Here is a 6,000-nt window from a genome sequence, read left to right as displayed (position 1 = left end):
ATGATTTGTCATCAGTATTATTTAAAAGAAGAAAATTCCTACTACCAGAAGAATAATATCAGATCAAAATTCTCCGAATTGGAAAGTTTACCAGTATAACTACTGTCTGCTCTCCTCCTCTATAGGGGAAAATGTAGGCCGTACGTAAGCCTAAATTACATCGTTAAATTCGAACATACTGAATGCCCACTAGGGTACCCACCCAGCTAGCGAACTAAACACAGTTTTAAAACATGATCGATTTAATAATAAGGTAGGATATAACACAACAATAAAGTTCTAACATTGTTTATTTAGTAAATTGCAACATTGCTTACGTGTTGAAAGCTGGTAAACTATATTTCAAGATTGTTTATGCATTGATTATCAGGCCGACGATCCAGCCTACGATCATTGCAAAGCTAATTAAAATAACAATGACCTTCGTAGTGGTTCGTAGCTACGTTCCAAACGGTACCTACGAGCAGGCTACGAGTGGTTACGCGCAGATACGAAGCGATATTTCCTGACTGTACTGTACAATACAAAAAGTTTTTTTTTTGTTTTTTTTATGTGTGCGATTAAAATCATGCTTAGTTGTGCTGGATGGACATAACTGCTTCTTTATAAAAACAATCAAATCACAGAATTTCCTTTTTAGACAAGTCAGTACTAGTGATATTGGCAGTCTATGAGTGAGATACCTGGATAAATGGACTAATCATGAGTAAGAATTGTCAATTAGTCGATTTATCTACAGGTTTATCCAGGTAATTTTCAAAATTAAGCTTATAATGTTAATGATGCTATCGGTCAAAAAGATAAGAAAATGCTTTAAAAGGATCAAATGATCTAATAGCTTCCAACAAGGAACAGATAAAAAAGCGTAATGTTCACATATTTACATACATCACATTTTAATAGTGTAAAAAAAATCCTGAAATTGATTACCTGCCAGTTTAAGGATCTATGCTAAAGAATAAAGGAAAGTTACTACTACTCAATTTTAAATTTTTTCATATTCAGTTAATTAAATATATGTATGACTGATAGTACATCTATAAGTTACATCATACTACTGTATTACTTTCTCATTCATTATTTCAATGTTACTCATTAATTCATTCCATGCCATTTATATTCAGTTCTATTTCAGTTCAGTTTTATTTATATCCTTTTTTATTTAATTAGTTTATAACCTAAAGACAAATGTATAGAGGTTTGCCTATCAAAATTCATATATACCATTTATTTATTCTAGTTTATCATTAATTTTGTAAAGTTTTTCTTAACATTCAACAATTTATTATTCATTTCAATTAAGTTTTTTCATTTAAATTCATTTATTTCATTATATTTTTTTTATTTGCTCATTTATACATTTTTCCATATATTCATGAATTTCTGTTTTCCTTATTTATATTTCTTCATTTCTGTTCTGTACATACTGTACATGTACATTGTCAACTTTTGACTTTCAAAACAGTAATTGTTATTCCACTATGTACAGTATTGTGGATTACCGGTACTTTTATACAGCCCTACCACAAATATTGTTATGCAAAAATTCTAAATAAAGTTTGGTGTCAACTCTTTGTCAACTGACATGTATACAGTAGCTCATTATGAAATAATTTTGTAGCACTAGAAAGAAATATTGATGATTGTTTTGTAATGATAAATTTGGGTGACAATATTTTATACAGTACTGCCACAAACTATTGCAATTTTTCTTGCGTGCAGGCTTCATAGATACATTGTCTGACATAAACAATCTAAGCAAGGCTAATCGAAGTGAATCTACGAAGCAAAAATCGTGTTTATTTGTATGTGCAGAAAGACTGCTGTAGCTATACTGGAATAAACCAATGTATTGCTTGATGATTTGTGAATTGACAAGCACAAGTTTAGACCCTTAATTTAAAGTATGGGGCTGTTTTTCATTTAAAAAAAGTGTTTGTAGTCATTTGGTACATATACAGTAGAACTTAGTGGAGTGATTAAGTACTGTACTTTGTAAAAAATTGATTGTTGTTATTTTAATGATGAAAAGTAATTATCGAAGTACCTTAATTGTAATCTGTTCCTTAACATAACAGTGACCTTATGATATTTATTTACGAAAATTTTAATGTGTTGTCCTCAGATTTAAGAGAACAAATTTAGACACAGGTTTTTGAAGCAGTTTCAAGAATCTACATTAGGGTTGAAAAATAATGCATTGGGCTTTTTTGTTCTTAATAGGAACCTTTGCAATCGTCATGTGTATGCATGTGTGTGAGCATGTGAGTGTGTCTGTGCATGCATTTGACGTCATCATAGTTTGTAAACAAACAAACATGAATTTGCAAACACTTGTTAATGATTATTTGCATACATGCAGCACTGGTCCATTAGTTGTGCTCACCCCTTCCCCATGAAAACTTAAAAAAAACTAAAATGTATAAAACAACACTTATAAAATTCTTAATATTATCGATAACATTAATAGGAACCGCTAGTCCCCTTCAGAGTCTGCTTTGCAATGGACTTGGAACATAATTGCAGTATGTTATTACTTACAGCTCTCCTCTTGTGTATCGTTAATCACATATATGAATATGTTTTCTACTGGCAGAAGTTGTTTTTGATATCAAAATTTGTTACAATGAGTTACTTCATGATTGCTTTTCTGTGGAAAGGTTATTAAATAGATGTTATCATCTGCACTATTGAATTTCAATTCTATCAAAATCATGTCCTTGAGAAAATTACTTGGTGATTGATAGCAATGTTAACATTTGGAATTCTCACCACCTACCGTATATTCTCGCGTATAAGACAAGTCTTAAAAAATAGCAAATTGCCAAAAACAGGTTCATCTTATAAGTTTTAAATCATGTTTGTCTTATGTGTGGATCATCCATAACATGCAAATTTACTGCTGAAATGAAGCTACTAACTGTTTGTATGATTGAATGCAATTTTAACTGCGGGTATATAAGATTTTGATGAACATTTAAAATAAAAGCCCATAAAATGATATTATTTGGAAGATTAGCCCTACATTTGGTTTGTAGCCAGCTTGATGCAGTATCAAGACTATAAGAGCAGCCAAAAGTAGGAATTCAGACAGTAAAACTCTGGGGTCATCTTATACGCGAAATGCCTCATACACAAGAATATACAGTAATAATGATAGACCTTATGACAAGGAAAATTTCACTTTTTTCCTGTCATTGTATATGAAAAATTGGGTTTTTTTTGCCAGTTACAGAGGCTGTAGCCTTCAGTACCTTCTCTATAGATATCAGCTTGTGATTCTCTTTCCTGATTTAAAAATGTTTTCAACAGGTAATATGATACCAGTCCATTTTCAGTTGCTTTTCATGTTCTGCATTCAAAATAAAAAGCGTATTTGCGAACTCAAATAGTCAAACTGTAGAACAGTTATATTCAGCTGTGCTACACATTTCTCCATACATCATTAAAAGCTGTGGGATTTATCCATCCACTTTATTTATTTATTATTATTTATTAGGGCTTGTCAATAGCAAACATATTACTATCCTACTTGTAGGTGACAATTTCTTCCACAAGATAAACATGATGCTGTACGCAAACTAAATTTCAATATGAGGTTAGGGAGTTATTTTGGTCATGAGGAATTAAACCTAGGACCCCGAGATTGTAAGGCAAGCATCTCAACCACCAAGCTATTTAACTCTGTCTCCTGTACCATCCTTACCATTTTCCACTTTCCTCATTAGTTGCCCAGATTTAGAAGTTTTTCTTCAGATATATTTGTTACAGTTATATTTACTAAAAAGAACCATGTCAGATAGTCATAGTACTATAGTAGACTAGTTTTGAATGATTTCCTAGCTGTGGTATTTTAACCTTGACCAAAAACCAAAAAGACCTTGTCTAAGTATTTGTCATGAAGATGGGAGTGCTTCAGTTTCCTCTGTAATGACTTTTTCAATTTATTTAAACTTCAGTACAGATATATCGGGTATATTTATTGAGAGAAAAATCACATACCAAAATAATCCATTGCAGTATGCTGAATTGTGTGACTGAATATACAATACAAAAGAATAGCATTAATTAATTTCTATATAAAACCATATATTAAAACATCAAACTACCCTATATCCTTGTCATATCGTACTTTTTAATTAATCTTTGAAATATATGAATGATGAGTAAATTGAGAAAAATAATGATATGCTTAATGTTTTGTAGGTTGTTATAGTTATGAAATAAAATAATTTGTTTGGCCTACATGAAATTATGGGACATAGGCTAGAGAGAATTACTCTTATGAATTTGAAATCTAATTGAGTAACCTTTTTTTGGAAATTAAAATTGACTCTCAACTGCTTAAAAAATAAACAGAAGTATTAATGTATTTTAATTTGCTGTACTCTATGAAATTATAGATTTCATTAAAAATTTACACCTGATGAAGCCAGCATAGACTGCTGGCGAAAGCTTGTGTAATAAATAAATGAAGTGAAGATAAATAAAGTACTACCAGTGTTTTTATTTATAAGTCTACCACACTAACATAACTTCATCTACTATTATTTAAATATCTTGGTACTGGATCCTTTAAAAATTTCCATGTAGGATGTTAAACTAGTGGTTCAATGAGGGTGGACTATGCTGATACTCATATAATAGAACAGATGAATTTTAGAATGGTTTGCCATTTTTATATAGCCATACTGTAAGTTGTCTTCCAGATCTTAACCATTGATTAATAACTAGCACACTTATAGCAGAAGGAAATACAGAATGCAGTCAGAAAAGATCCTCTTAAAAAATTCAAGATCTGATCGAACAATGATGTACAATTGTATTAAAGGTCAGGTTATATGTTACAAGTACCATGTAGGCATTATAAGAACTCACTGAAGCACACTGGTGAAATCATTGTAGTTAAAACAGATAAACCACAGTCTGTGATTCATCACTCTGGTATAAACAAGAAGAAAGATTTAACAGATTATTCTCATGAATAAGATTCACTATATCAGGATTAATCCTTTTATTAGAATGAGCAAGGCAGCCTTTAGAAATATGCAGCTCCTTTGCGTACCTTTGTAATTCTAATGTACATGCCTGATCTAGATATTCAAATTTATAGCTGTTTAATGCATAGCAATTTTTCCCCTTGTAAAATAGCTATATAATGTTCAATGTCTTTGTTAAATGTTTTATAGCCATTGATAATTTGATTTATTGATTGATGAAGCAGATGATGTTGACAAATGTTACAAAATTCGCAATGGGAAACTCCAAAATTCCAGGTACTTTCGTTTATTGCTAGTTCTACAAACAGCAGAAAAACTAGGCATAATGTAGCGTGTAAATAATCGTTGCTGAAGGCTACAGTAATGTAACATGGTCATCCAATGAAATATAAAGCTAATTAGACCAAAACCAATTCTTCAGAAACTGACTGGTTTGGAATGAAGGTGGGAATAGCCACTCTTGATGGTACAGACCAAAAAGTGATAAGGACAGTAAAAGTTATAAAATACCATTTGCTATGCAGTGATGGTGCATCTTGCCTTAGAAATGATCGGAATAATAAAATCTCATGTGTATCTTTAGTGTAAAAATTATAAATAGACCATTCAAAAAAAAAAAAGTGAGAAATCATCGTAGTGGCCTTTTTGGACAGCATAAACTATTTGTCAGTTTGAATTGTTCACTACATTTTCTCAATGGAACAGTCCATTAAATGGTGTTTTTTTTTTTTTTTCCTGGTAATTGTTGTCCTGGGTGGCCTTTGACTGATCGTCAGTGTGGAAAGTTGTGAATACTGGTAGGTTTTGTAGCTATACTGGTAGGTTTTGTAGATGTAGCACATTCATTATAGAAAATATATAAACAGATAACAATAAGCTTTTGTGAAAACTCTATTTAGTTAACATAAACAGTTTTAGCTGCTCATAGTAGAACATACAATGTTTTCTATTAAACTTTTTACTTCACGGCCTATTTACGATTCTAGGCACCAAGCCGCAG

General features: G+C 31.3%; 1 protein-coding gene across 1 annotated transcript in view; it reads left to right on the top strand.

Moving 5' to 3' along the window:
* LOC117110463 (protein scribble homolog) overlaps window positions 1–6,000 on the top strand; it is a gene marked incomplete in the record, with an annotated part of 107,104 nt that overhangs the window by 23,150 nt on the left and 77,954 nt on the right.

The sequence above is a fragment of the Anneissia japonica genome, unplaced genomic scaffold (genome assembly GCF_011630105.1).
Source record: "Anneissia japonica isolate Jap-2015-1 unplaced genomic scaffold, ASM1163010v1 scaffold3040_len1308831_cov196, whole genome shotgun sequence".
NCBI lineage: Eukaryota > Metazoa > Echinodermata > Crinoidea > Comatulida > Comatulidae > Anneissia > Anneissia japonica.
Note: the sequence above shows the minus strand (reverse complement) of the source record. Positions and strands in the feature narration are given on the sequence as shown.